This window comes from Piliocolobus tephrosceles, chromosome 3 (genome assembly GCF_002776525.5).
Source record: "Piliocolobus tephrosceles isolate RC106 chromosome 3, ASM277652v3, whole genome shotgun sequence".
Classification (NCBI taxonomy): Eukaryota; Metazoa; Chordata; class Mammalia; order Primates; family Cercopithecidae; genus Piliocolobus; species Piliocolobus tephrosceles.
Window position 1 is genome coordinate 160,242,909 of NC_045436.1, and position 13,229 is coordinate 160,256,137.

Here is a 13,229-nt window from a genome sequence, read left to right on the forward strand (position 1 = left end):
ATCCTCCAAAACACTTGTTATGTCGCTTGTAAACTTCGATAGCCAGTTCTTCCCCTCTCTGACTCCTCCCGTAATTCCCAGCCTCACTGGGACTCTGGGTTAAAAAGTTGTGGCTCTGCCACTCACTAGTTCTGTGACTTGATGCAGTTTTGTTTTTTTTTTTTTTTTTTTAATTGAGATGGAGTTTTGGTTTTGTTGAGCAGGCTAGAGTGCAATGGCGCAATCTCGGCTCACTGGAACCTCTGCCCCCCAGGTACAAGCAATTCTCCTGGCTCAGGCTCCCAAGTAGCTGGTATTACAGGTGTGTGCCACAATGCCTGGCTACATTTTTTTGTTTTTGAGACGGAGTCTTGCTCTGTTGCCCTGTTGCCCAGGCTGGAGTACAATGGTGCAACCTCGGCTCACTGCAACCTCTGCCTCCTGGGTTCAAGTGATTCTCCTGCCGCGCCCTCCTGAGCAGCTGGGATTACAGGTGCCCACCACCACACCCAGCTAATTTTTGTATTTTTAGTAGAGACAGGGTTTCATCATGTTTATCAGGATGGTCTCGAACTCTTGACCTCAGGTGATCCACCTGCCTTGGCCTCCCAAAGCGCTGGGATTACAGGCATGAGCCACCATGCCCAGCCAGAGTTGGTGCAGTTTCTTAACTCCTCTGAGTCTCTACTTTCTGAACTGCTAAAAAGAAGACGATGACCCTACCCTCTTAGACCAGTGGATCAAATAGAATAACGCAGAGCATCACTTGACAGCATAACTGTGCCCAGCTCACAGGAGGTATTTGCTCCCCTCCTCTTTAGCTTTCAAGCGTAATAAACCTTTGGACTTTCCCTCTATCACTCCACCCATTCAAAGATAATTTCTTGTTTCAATATATCCTGAAGGCACATGTTTCTTTGGTCTCAGCTGAGAACCAATTTTTTTTTTTCCTTTTTTTGAGACAGAGTCTCACTCTGTCACCCAGGCTGGAGTGTAGTGGCACGATCTTGGCTCATTGCAACCTCTGCCTCCTGGGATCAAGCAATTCTCCTGCCTCAGCCTCCTGAGTAGCTGGGATTACAGGCAAGTGCCACCACATCCAGCTAATTTTTGTATTTTTAGTAGAGACAGGGTTTCATCATGTTGGCCAGGCTGGTCTTGAACTCCTGACCTCATGATCCACCCGCCTCGGCCTCCCAAAGTGCTGGGATCACAAGCATGAGCCACCACTCCCAGCCTGGCTGAGAACCAATTGTAAGCCACCACACAGAGTTGCAAAACCATAAAACAATTAGCAATAACTCTGCTATCAAACAATTAATTACCAGGGTGTGTAAATATGTCCCCAAGGCTCCAACTTAGAGATTAGTAAGAGTTTTGAAGCTTGCTGTTTTTCAAAGGCTTATACAGAATAGTTTCCTGCAAACTCAAGTGGCTGGGAAGCCCAACTGAAGGTTACTTCTACCCGAAGGCCACATCAGCAGAAAGTGGCCAACAGGTCTTAGGCCTGAAAAACCTCAGACTGAATTTCAAGAATGACATCTGAAACTGCTGGTTTCTCACAAGGAGTAAAAGCTATCTGGGAAGCTGGAGAAGCAGCTTACTATCTGGGGCAGGGACTTGCAAATGGGTAAGTAGATATCTGGGGAGATTAAGAGCCCAGTGCCGGCCGGGCACAGTGGCTCACTCCTGTAATCCCAGCACTTTGGGAGGCAGAGGTAGCAGATCACTTGAGGTCAGGAGTTCAAGACTAGCCTGGCTAACCTGGTGAAACCCTGTCCCTAGTAAAAACGCAGAAAGATTAGCTGGGCATGGTGGCACGTGACTATAATCCCAGCTTTACGAGAGGCTGAGGCAGGAGAATTGCTTGAACCCAGGAGGGGGATGCAATGAGCCGAGATTGTGTCGCTACACTCTAGCCTGGGCAACAGAGTGATACTCTGTCTCAAAAAAAAAAAAAAAAAAAAAGTGAGTACAATATTGATTGGGATTGGGATGGTCTTCAGGCATGGAGCTCAGGTGTTCTGTTTTTCAGACTTTGGCCCAACATATGACCACAGTAGAAGTCAACAAGTCTGAGTTCTTGGAACTGTCTGAAGATGCTTACTGGTTGGATTGCAGGGTCTTCAGTTCTTTCTTCATTTCTCTGCCAGCTAAGATTTTCCAGATCAGCAATAGGAATATCGGAAGGTCCCTCTTTCCTGCTTTGACTGAGATAACTCACCAAGGAATCTTTGGATTTCCCCAACATGAAACATTTCAATCAAACCTGAAGAGAAATTGAGATGTTTGAGAGATTACAAGAGGACTTAAGATGTCTTGGTTCCGTTCAATTTCTCTTAAGGGTCAACTCTTAATCATAAAGCAAATACGTTAGTATTTTGTAATATATTAGTATTATGTCATTTCTCCACACTTACAACCTTTAAGAAGAAGGACTGAAGAAAAGTTAAAAGGTTTCTATTTACTCTAACTCAATAATACAGAGTTTAGCTAGAAAGTAATCAAAGTGACTTTTAGAATAAACACTCCAGGCAGGTCACAGTGGCTCACACCTATAATCCCAGCACTTTGGGAGGCTGAGGTAGGCAGATCACCTGAGGTCACGAGTTTGAGACCAGCCTGGCCAACATGGTGAAACCCTGTCTCTACTAAAAATACAAAAATTAGCCAAGTGTGGTGGCACACGCCTATAATCCCAGCTACTCAGGAGGCTGAGGCAGGAGAATCACTTGAACCCAGGAGGCGGAGGTTGCAGTGAGCCGAGATGGTGCCATTGCACTCCAACCTGGGTGACACAGTGAGACTCCATCTCCAAAATAAAAAAAAGAAAATAAACACTCCCAAACTCTCATAATAGAGCAAGTAATGGCTTTGGAGTGGATGCCTTCAGAGCATATGTACCAATCTGGAAAGTTGTTGTAGCTCAAAACACATTCTGCAGCCCCCTCCGTCAAGATTGCCTTCAAGGCTAATTTACAACACACAAGTGAAAATCTACTTTTGACTCCACATAGAGTTATGTGGCTTGTCTACTCCATATTAATCCCTAGATTTGGCTACAGATGATTTGTGTCTGTTTCTGAAAATCAAATCTACCTCCAAAGGTCGAAGATTTATCATTCCCCCAAAGACATATGGAAATTTAAAAATGCAATGCAGGCTCTGAAGGTAATTCTCAAGCACCGCTGCTAAAGTGTGAACAATAGAAGCATTGTTTGAAAGTCAGGGTTTCCCAGGTGATGACTTTGAAGACCACACACTTCATGTGTATGCACTAGGTCACAAAATGCCACACCTAGAAGAGGCCTTGAAGACAGGAGCAGGGACTAGGTGGACAGGATCCTTAGACTTTGTGTCCCAGGTCCCTCACTCTCCTCATCCTCATCCCAGCCTTGCATCAACATTTTCTAGTGCACATTTAAGCTGCCTCCCTCCACCCCATCCCATTCATGGCTTTGTTAAGAGCATCAATCATGTTATTTTACATCACATCTCATGAATGTGGTTCTAAACAATGATAATAGGAGTTGAAAGAGAAAACCAGCTTGCAAGTTTATGTTGGATTTAGTGCCTTCTACAGCCTAGTAAGATGCTCAATAATGTTGACAAAATGAACTGGACTTGAGATGTGATACTAAGAAATATATTTTAGCTGTGGAATATATCATCACTGTTATCAGTGCCAGTGCTCACCACTGCATTGCAGACTGTGGTGGGAATTACAAATGCCATGCTATTAAACCACCTCAGATAGATGTCTGGTGAATTTTTTTAAAGCTTCAGCTATTTCTGGTATTGATTTTCCCAAATAAGGGGCTATTACCAAGAACTGTAAAGTACTCTGCTCAGTAGATAACCATTAAAATCTAATCCCTGCCAAGTCACAGAGAAAAGAGATGGGAAAATGTGCTTTGTCAGAGGCTGGTGGAAGTCAGCTGCAGGAAGAATTTGGGGGCAAACCTTAGAAAGAGCTCAAGTTATCAAAAGCAAAATCATCAGTCTCATGCAACAGTGAATTGGCCATCCTAGAAGTATTCCAATAGAGGTCAGATGACCCCTTTTTGGGAGATGGTGTCTATAGAGGGGCTTCTACAATAAGCTACAGAGCTCCTTAGTCCCCCTCAGAGGCTGAGTTTTTAGGATTCTATAACATGGATTACAAGATAAGGATCTATATGATACAGACATCAACACATTCCTTGACTAAATCATTATCCTCTTTTATTCTGTTTTGATAGAACAATTTTTCTTTAGCTTCTTTCTTTCCTTCCTTCCTTCCTTCCTTTTTTTTTTGAGACAGGGTCTTGCTCTGTTGTCCAGGCTGGAGTACAGTGGTACAATCTTGGTTCACTGCAACCTCTGCCTCCCAGGTTCAAGCAATTCTCATGCCTCAGTCCCCCAAGTAGCTAAGACTGCAGACACTCGCCACCATGCCTGGCTAAGTTTTGAATATTTTGTAGAGATTGGGTTTCACCAATTGGCCAGGCTGGTCTCGAACTCCTGACCTCAGGTAATCTGCCTGCCTTGGCCTCCCAGAGTGTTGGGATTACAGGCGTGAGCCACTGCACCCAGCAGCTTTTTTTTTTCAATCAAAGCTCTAATCCCGTTCACTAAAAGGAGTCTTTCTGATTAACCAAGTGAGGTATTGACTTCATACCCACTTCCCAACTCAATCAGAACAGTCTTTTTACCTTCTCTTCAGGATTTCTAAACAGCAATAGACATTCACAGGGAAGGAAATGAGCATCTTGTTAAATCTTCACAAATACTCCGATAAGCAAAAATTCAAGTCCATGTTATGCAAACAAGGAAACTGGATGAGGAAGGTCTCAAGATCTCACAGCTAGCAAAAGCTAGAGTGGGCACTCCTATGCAGGCCAGCATGGTTCCCGAGCACATGCTCTTTCCATTATACCAGGATGTCCCCTGTGTCCACTGTGTGTATAAACACTGCACTGAGTCATCCAATCCACGTATTGTTATTTCAGTTTTTATCGATGCATAGACACTCTTCACAATATGATTCTTTTGTGTTTTTTATTTTTCTGAGACAGAATTTCACCCCTGTTACCCAGGCTTGAGTGCAATGGTATGATCTCAGCTCAGCCTCCTCTTCTCAGGTTCAAGTGATTCTTCTGCCTCAGCCTCCTGAGTAGCTGGGATTACAGGCATGCGCCACCACGCCCAGTTAATTTTTGTACTTTTAGTAGAGACGGGGTTTCACCTTGTTGGTCAGGCTGGTCTGAAACTGCTGACCTCATGTGACCCACCCGTCTCAGTCTCCCAAAGTGGTGGGATTACAGGCACGAGCCATTGCGCCCGGCACACAATACGATTCTATGCTAGCCACGAAACGTCATCTAGTGGTAGCATTATGCCGAGCAAGGCTCTGGGAGCTTACTGTAACAAACTCGTGGTTCACTAGCAGTAAGTACTGTTGTCATCTCCATTTCTGAGATTAAAAACTGACGCTGGGCCCCATCTCTACTAAAATACGAAAAATTCGCCAGGCGTGCCAGCATGCACCTGTAATCCCAGCTGCTTGGGAGGCTGAGACAGGAGAACCGCTTGAACCTGAGAGGCAGACATTGCTGTGAGCCGAGATCGTGCCACTGCACTCCATCCTGGGCGACAGAGCAAGATTCCATCTAAAAAAACAAAAACAACAACAAAAAACTGAGGCTTAGGGAGTTTAGGTGACTTGCACAAGTCACACGGCTAGTAAGTAGTAAAAAGAGGATTTGAGCCAGGTGTAATGGCTCACACCTGTAACCCCAACACCTTGGGAGACCAAGGCAGGAGACTGCTTGAGCCCAGGCTGTGTTAGTGCCACTGCACTCCAGGCTGGGTGACAGAGCAAGAGCCTGTCTCAAACAAAACAAAACAAAACAAAACAAAAACTAAAAGAGGGTTTGTACCCAGACGTTCTGTCATCCGTATCCTTCTCTGCCTTAACTACTAAATGATACTGCCTCTACCCTACTTGAGGAGGAAGAGTCACTTTGCATTTTAATAAAGCATCCACATTATTAACATAGTGTCATATTCATAACAGGAAATTAATAAATATGCTACAAATTGGTAACGGGGAGACAATCATGGAAAGGAGGAAATAACTAATTACTAGGTGGGCAGGTACTCAGAATGGTCTGGTGGACTGTCAGAGATCAAAGATGTTTGGCTGGGCAAAGTGGCTCACACCTGTAATCCCAGCACTTTGGGAGGCTGAGGCAGGCGGATCACCTGAGGTCAGGAGTTCAAGACCAGCCTGGCCAACATAGTGAAACCCTGTACTACTAAAAACACAAAAATTAACCGGGTGTGGTGGCACACACCTGTAATCCAAGCTACTGGGGAGGCTGAAGCAAAAGAATTGCTTGAACCTGGGAAGCCAAGGTTGCAGTGAGCTGATAACACGCCCTTGTACTCCAGCCTGGGTGATAAGAGCCAAATGCCATTTCAAAACAAACAAACAAACAAACAAAAAACCAACTGCAGGGTCAAAAGCCTTTGAGAAAAAGCTGTGGTTATCCAAATGCAATGTTGCCTTCTTGTTCCAGAAAACTGAACTGAGGGGCTGGAAAGAGGGAAGAGCTCCTGGGCACCCTCTCAGATCTGAAAAACTAGCCCTGCCTGTTTGATCTAATGCCTTTGAAAGGTTAAATCAGCTCCTTTGGCTCTTCAAGCATTCATTCAACAACAATAAAAAAAAATTTTTTTGAGACAAGTTCCTGCTGTCTCTCAGGCTGGAGTTTAGTGGCACCGTCATGGCTCACTGCAGCCTCAACCGACTGGGCTCAAGTGATCCTCCCACCTCAGCCTCCCAAAGTGCTAGAATTACAGGCATGTGCCACCACGTCCAGACATTCAACAAATATTTGCTGAGAGATAACTCCATGCCAGGCGCCGGAAACAAGCAAAGGCCCAAATACAGCCCCTGCCTCATGGAGCTTACATCAGAGGAGTCATGAGTAGACTATGATACCTCAGGTGAGGCTAATTGCTATGAAGGTAAACAAAGCCAAACTGAGAGTAACAGGAGAGGAGTGCGTTTTAAATAGAGTACTCAGGCCAGGTGCAGTGGCTCATGCTTGTAATCCCAGCACCTTGGGAGGCCGAGGCATGCAGATCACTTGAGGTCACGAGTTCGAGACCAGCCTGGACAACATGGCAAAATCATGCTGGCAAGTGTGTGTAGTTCCAGTTATTAAAGAGGCTGAGGCAAGACAATCGCTTGAGGCCAGGCGCAGTGGAAAACTGCAATCCCAGCACTTTCGGAGGCTGAGGCAGGCGAATCACGAGGTCAGGAGTTTGAGACCAGCCTGGCCAAGGTGGTGAAACCCCGTCTCTACTAAAAATACAAAAATTAGCCGGGTGTGATGGTGCACGCCTGTAATCCCAGCTATTAAGAAGACTGAGGCAGGAGAATCACTTGAACCCGGGAGGCGGAGGTTACAGTGAGCCAAGATCGCGCCATTGTACTTCAGCCCAGGTGACAGAGTGAGACACTGTCTCAAAAAAAAAAAAAAAAAAAAGAGAAACACATCATTAGGCAATTTCGTCATTGTGTGATCATCCTAGGGGGTACTTTCACAAAAACCTAGATGGCGTAGCCTGCTACACACACACCTAGGATATATGGTACAGCTACAAACCCATAGAACATGTGACTGTACTAAATACTGTAGGCAACTATAACACAATCAGAAGTATTTATGTATCTAAACAAAGGCAGTCATAACACAATGGGAAGTATTTGTGTATCTAAACATAGAAAAGGTACTGTGAAAATACAGTATTATAATCTTATGGGACCACAATCATATATGCAGTCCATTGTTGACATGACTGTATATATTTCACTTACTTGGAAAATTGTAATGTATATATTTTTCACTTAACTTAAAAAATATATATTTTATTAAAATACATATTTTATATATACTTTTATATGAAAAAATGTGTATATTTCACTTACTTGAAAAGACATCAAACGAAGCAATTAAGAATTTAAGGCCAGGCGTGGTGGCTCATACCTGTAATCCCAGCACTTGGGAGGCCAAGGCAGGTGGATCACCTGAGGTCAGAAGTTCAAGACCAGTCTAGCCAACATAGTGAAATCCTGTTACTACTAAAAATACAAAATTAGCCTGGCATGGTGGCACACGCCTGTAGTCCCAGCTACTTGGGAGGCTGAGGCAAGAGAATCGCTTGAACCTGGAAGGTGGAGGTTGCAGTGAGCCGAGATCGCACCACTGCACTCTAGCCTGGGTGATAGAGCCAGACTCTGTCTTAAAAAAAAAGAAAGAAAAGAAAAGTGCCTATGGAATGAGGTTATAAGGTTGCTGTAAGCATGCACAGAACAGCTGCTCAATAAATGGTAGCTACTATATTATTATCACTATTATTAATATTAAATACCTACTCTCTGTCCAACATTTTGCATATATTACCTCTATTCATTACCAAGAACCATGAAAGATAAATATTATTATCCTCAAATACAGATGGAAAAAAATCCCTCAGCTGGAGAGGTTGAGGAATTTGCCCAAGGGGAAGGGACAGCTCTCAGGAAAATCCTTCAATGGCCCTAGGTTCCCATGACCACACTCACCGAGACTGCCTTCTCCAGGGAGCATATGTGAGTAACAGCCTGTGGCTTCCGTTGTCTTTTCTTGCCGGCACACACTGCATTACGACTCTCTCTTTGCTTAGAAATCAGTCTCCTTGATTTGCACTCGGTATCAGGGTTCTTTCTTTGTTTAGAAATCACTGTGCTTTGATTAGTTTGTTTCTATTAAAGAACAAGAAATCCTTTGTCCTTGAGGTCCAAATGACATAAGAGTTGTGACTGCATGGCCCCAGGCACCACAATTTCTGCCCCATGATGGTAATAAAAGGAGTTGGGACCTCTGCCCTGTCAGAGCAGTAACCCATTGGGTCTTGGCAGGAGGGCCAGGCCCCACTCTGTCTTCATCCCAGACATTGAGAGTAGTGGTAAGTTGATGGTGCCTCAACAGGAAGGATGAAAGCAGCAAAACTGCTATTTGCATATGAGAAGGAATAAAAGACAAGGGAAACCCCTTTTCTTTTCTTTTTGTTTTTTTTTTTTTTTTTTTTTTTTTTTTTTGAGACAGCGTCTTGCTCTGTCGCCTAGGCTGGAGTGAAGTGGCATGATCTCGGCTTACTGCAGCCTCCACCTCTTGGGTTCAAGTGATTCTCCTGGCTCAGCCTCCCGAGTAGCTTGGATTATAGGTGCAGCCACCACTCCTGGCTAATTTTTGTATTTTTGTAGAGACAGGGTTTCACCTTGTTGGCCAGGCTGGTCTCGAACTCCTCACCTCAACTGATCCGCCCACCTCAGCTTCCCAAAGTGCTGGGATTACAGGGGTGAGCCACCACACCTGGTGGGAAACCCTTTCTCTATCCTTTGGGGCCATCTCCTTGAAATGAAACGAATTAAAGGAGGGTGTGGCCCCAAGGGGAGAGAACCCCATTTTGACAGAGCCTGGAGTGTCAAGGTTCCACCGTTATGACACATGGAGTCAGGTCACCAGGCCAGGGTTCTTGGGCCTCTTAGTACCATACGTCACTGCCACCTAATCTTGAGATTCTGGAATAGTCTCCTGTAAAAGATGAGCCATGTTCAAACAACAATTTGAACCCAACCCAAGCTCTTGTATACTCTTAACTACTACGAGATCAATAACTTTCACAATTCTCTCATTCTAAACATGAAATAATTTGCTCACTGGACAAAGAGTCATTCACCTGTTCCTTCGTTCACTCAGTAAATATGCATAGGATCGTATGATGTGTCAGGCACGGTTCTCAGTGCAGGGACTATAGCAGTGGACACCACAGACAGAAATCCCTGCCCCATGGGGCCCATGTGCCGTCAGGAAGAGACCAACGATAATAAATACACAAATAAGTAGTTATATTGGATATTGGAGATAACAAGAGATAAGAATTGAAAAGGAGAGAGAGAAAAAATAGGTGGAATGAATCCAGGCTTGGTGGTGCATGCCTGTCATCCCAGCAACTACTAGAAAGGCTGACGTGGGAGAATTGCTGGAGGCCAAGAGTTCAAGACAAGCCTGGGCAAGTAGCAAGATCCCGTCTCTACCTTTTTTTTTTTTTTTTTTTTTGAGAAAAAGTCTCACTCTATAGCCCAGGCTGGAGTAAAGTGGTGTGATCATGGCTCACTGCAACCTCTGCCCCCCGAGTTCAAGCGATTCTCCTGCCTCAGCCTCCTGAGTAGCTGGGATTACAGGCATGTACCACCACGCCCGGCTAATTTTTGTACTTTTAGTAGAGATAAGGTTTTAGCATGTTGACAAGGCTGGTCTTGAACTCCTGACCTCAGGCGATCCACCCACCTCAGCCTCCCAAAGTGCTAGGATTATAGGTGTGAGCCACCACGCCCAGTCCCCTGTCTCTATTTTTTAGGATATGGGGGATGAAAGGGATTGAGGATACAGTGGTAGCTGATGTTTTCAGGAGGGAAGTTGGGATTGGCCACTTGGAGAGGGAACATTTAGATCTGGAGACTGTAAGGGAGTCAGCCATGTGCACACCAGGGAAAAGACTCAAGTAGGCTTACGAAAACTGGGCGTGTGACTCACATTTTGTAAGTCTGATCCTACTTTTCCACCGTGTTACATAATAACTGAAGAGATATATTCCCAAAGAGGGAGAAATGATTCAAAGAGTAATAAAATAGAAATCATCATTGATGCAGGGAATATGGGAACATATGTTTTAAAGCTAAGTGACAGCATTTAACTAAAATCTAAACCATAATTCTTAATCAGTCCCTCCTGAAAATGCCTTGCTAAAGAGATTTGCACACAGTAGCAACTAAGGAGACATTCAAAGCTAAATGCTCTTCTTTCAGGAAGAACTTGGGGCTTGCTTTTCTTTTGCAAAAGGAACTTTTCAGAAATGTCTTGCAGGTGCCTCTCCCAAACACTGAAAAGGACACAACCTCTCACCCGTGGTTCCCTTGGCTGAGTCTAAACCACGGGCACACAGTTAGGCAAATCCAAACTAAGGAACACTGTGAAAAACAACTGGCCTGAACTCTTCAAAAATGTTAATGTCATAAAAGATATAGATAGATAGGTAGGTAGGTAGGTAGATAGATAGATAGATAGATAGATAGATAGATAGATAGATAGATAGGCTGGGCGAACTGTTCAAGAATAAAGGAAGCTAAAATGACATAAATCACACAACAAAATACAATGCCTGATCCTTCATTGGATATGCTGAATTAACGTTTTTCTTGAAAAACCTAAGCAGCTATAAAAGACATCATTGGAACAACTGGAGAAAAGTGATTATAGACTATATGTTATTTTTATTTATTTATTTACTTATTTATTGAGACAGAGTCTCGCTCTGTCTCCAGGCTGGAGTGCAGAGGCGTGATCTCAGCTCACTGCAGCCACCACCTCCCAGGTTTAAGTGATCTCAAGCCTCAGCCTCCCAAGTAGCTGGAATTACAGGTGTTCACCACCATGCCCGGCTAAATTTTGTATTTTTAATAGAGACAGCATTTCAGTATGTTGGCCAGGCTGGTCTTCAACTCCTGGCCTCAAGTCCTCTGCCCACCTCAGCTTCCCAAAGTGCCACTATATGTTAAATAATAGCATCTAATGATTACTAAATTTACTGAGTAACAATTTATAGTGTTTCTGAGGGAGAATGCCTCTGTTGTTAGGAGATGCGTGCTGAAGTGTTTAGGGAGATAGTCTTATGATTTCTGCAGGTTATTCTCAAAAGGCTCAGCAAAACCAAACAAACATAAATAAACAAGAGTGTATACATGTACAAAGAGAGAGAGAGAAGAAATGTGGCAAAAATGTTAACAGTTGGTAAATTTAGGAGAAGAGTATAGAGGCATTCATCGTCCTATTCTTGCAATTTATTTGAAGATGTAAACTTCTCATTTAAATTTTTTGAGACAGGATCCGTCCTTGTTGCCTGTGGCTGAAGTGCAGCGGCACTATTCGTAACTCACTGCAGCCTCAAACTCCTGAGCTCAAGCCATCCTCCTGCCTCAGCCTCCTGAGTAGCTGGGACCAAAGGCGCATGCCATTTTTCTTTTAAAGCTGGGGAGAAGGAATCCTTCAACCCGTCTTCACTCTGTCTAGACTTCCTTGCAGTGGTTTTTCTCACTGTATGACTTTATTGCTGCCTTATATCTATTTTTTTTTTTCTTTTTGAGATGGAGTTTTACTCTGTCACCCAGGTTGGAGTGCAATGGCATAATCTCTGCTCACTACAACTTCTGCCTCCCAGGTTCTAGCAATTCTCCCACCTCAGCCTCCTGAGTAGCCGGGATCACAGGCACACACCACCATACCTGGCTAATTTTTGAATTTTTTTTTTATTAGAGATGGAGTTTCACCATGTTGACCAGGCTGGTCTTGAACTCCTGGCCTCAAGTGATCCGCTCATCTTGGCCTTCCAAAGTGCTGGGATTATAGGCGTGAGTCACAGCACCTGGCCTGCCTTATATCCTTTTTGCAATAAGGAGTGTGGGGCATAAATAATTTAAAAATAGCAGCTTCTTTCCAGATATTTTTATTTATTTTATTTTATTTGGTCTTTCCAGACATTTTTAGTAGCAAACATGTGACTTAAAAAAAAAAAAATAGCCGCCTTGCCATTTAAAGTAAAAATACCTACTGTAAAAAAGACATAGCTATAGGACAGGCACAGTGGCTAATGCCTGTAATCCCAGCACTTTGGGAGGCTGAGGCGAGTGGATCACTTGAAGTCAGGAGTTCAAGACCAGCCTGGCCAACATGGCGAAACCTCATCTCTACTAAAAATACAAAATTAGCTTGGCGTGGTGGCACATGCCTGTAATCCCAGCTACTGGGGAGGCTGAGGCAGGAGAATCACTTGAACCCGGGAGTTGGAGGCTGCAGTGAGCCAAGATCATGCCACTTCATCCAGCCTGGGCGACAGAGTGAGACTCTGCCAAAAAAAAAGATACAGCTACAGAGGCAAACACCAGGACAGTGGCTGCCAAGGATTGGGACGGGCAAGAGATTGACTACAAAGGGGCGTGAGGGAACTTTAGGGGGAATGATGAAATATTATCTATTATCTATCATAATTGTGGTGATAGTGGTACAGCTTACATTTGTTAAAACTTTAGATGTGTCGACCTAAGAAATGCAAATTTTACTGTGGCAAATTATGCCTCAGTAAACCCGACTTAAACATAC

General features: G+C 44.1%; 1 long non-coding RNA gene across 1 annotated transcript in view; it reads left to right on the forward strand.

Moving 5' to 3' along the window:
* Nucleotides 1-1,362: 1,362 nt before the first annotated feature.
* LOC111549855 overlaps nucleotides 1,363-13,229 on the forward strand; it is a 37,498-nt gene continuing 25,631 nt past the window's right edge. Inside the window, exon 1 of the long non-coding RNA XR_002733852.1 lies at nucleotides 1,363-1,609. This is a non-coding gene — a long non-coding RNA (uncharacterized LOC111549855). The remainder of the gene's footprint in view (nucleotides 1,610-13,229) is intronic.